Here is a 1,598-nt window from a genome sequence, read left to right on the forward strand (position 1 = left end):
ATAGGATAGAGGAAAAGAGGAGTTTTGGTTTAAAATTCAAATAGGAGATAATTAACAAGCTTTATCTTAGAGATAGAGATTGGATTCCTTCTAGAAGTTTGACTTCTACTTTATAAATACTATTTTTGAGACAATTTTCTGAATGGTTTTTTGCCCTAATTTTAGAGGTAGCCGAAATTTCTCTATAGAAATTTTAGAAACAATTTTTCAGCCCTAAGAGTTAAGGCTTGCCGAAATTCTCAAGAGAGAAGGAAACAATTTTTCTTCAAAAATTCCACATCGTGCATGTGATGGTGTTTGTGGAAATTCGAGTGTTTATTGTAACCCGTTTTGTCTCATGTGTGCCCACACACACGTCTTCGTGGATTCTAGGAATTGATGTGGAAGACATTGGTTTTCTAAACACAAAGATTGGAGCAAGGACTGTTCGTGGTCAAAGAACTCAAGTTATCATCCGAGTCGGCTTCCAGGTATTTTTCCTGATTGAGTTCTTAATAAATGAATTAATGAGATTAATTTATTCGTGCATAAATTAATATAATCTATAGAGTATCTCAAAAGTTTTATGAAAATTTTTGTTATACACGATCCGCCTCTTCCCCCCGCACCACCACGCTTCCGCAGCCGGATTCGATTCGGCAACCAACAAAGCTTATTCAGGTCGGCCAGACTTAACCTAAATACCTTTTTTGAAAAAAAAAAAATTTCTAAAATACTTTATAAAATTTCAGGCCAAGCCGGCTCTCGGACTTAGGCATGAACTTTCACCTTTAATCCCTTCATGTTGATTACTATCTTGCTAGGCTAAGACAATAGTCGTAGGATGACTACCATTTAGTGAGTGAGCACAAATATTTTTACTTATTGTGCATGTTTTTCTGTTATTATCATTATTTTCATCTAAGTTTTAATTGCTAATTCCTTAATTGTAGTTGGCGTGACAATGTATCCCTGATCTTCAAAATGCATCGTTCATTCTTTTTGAATTTATGAAATGTTAAAGTAAAACCCTTTATGTTATGATTTTTAATAGAAACAATTATTGGGAATGGTGTCCTAGAAGTATGAGATGTAATAGAATATTTATTATTTATTTAATAAAAGAGTTCATTAATCATTTTATGTGCATATATTTATGAATATGTTATGAATATCAAATGAAAATTTCATGATTATTTATGTGACCTTAAACATTATATATAAGTGTTACATGCAAGAGGACAATATTTAAAGATAATAATAAAAAAATGATGTTCGCAATGAATTTAATTAAAGTTTAGAATCTTTAATTAAAACATTACTAATACATGTCATTCCCATTTAGAATGGAACGGTGTTATCAGCACTGTTAATATAGTGAGACATTGAATGAGTGTATTACGCATAATGAGATTATGTGGAACAAGGACAAAGACACAATATGAATTTTTGATAATTTCCATTAAGTATAGAAATTCTAATGAGTCTATCGATGGTCATATATAGAGTGATTTTAATCATGAGTTCTTAGCAGCCTCTTATTTATGGATTTGTGTCTTTTGATTTACTCAGTACAAATTCTGAGATCTTGAATCCTATTCCTTGTACTTTAGAGACAT

This window comes from Morus notabilis, unplaced genomic scaffold, assembly GCF_000414095.1.
Source record: "Morus notabilis unplaced genomic scaffold, ASM41409v2 Scaffold78, whole genome shotgun sequence".
In the NCBI taxonomy this organism is placed as follows: Eukaryota; Viridiplantae; Streptophyta; class Magnoliopsida; order Rosales; family Moraceae; genus Morus; species Morus notabilis.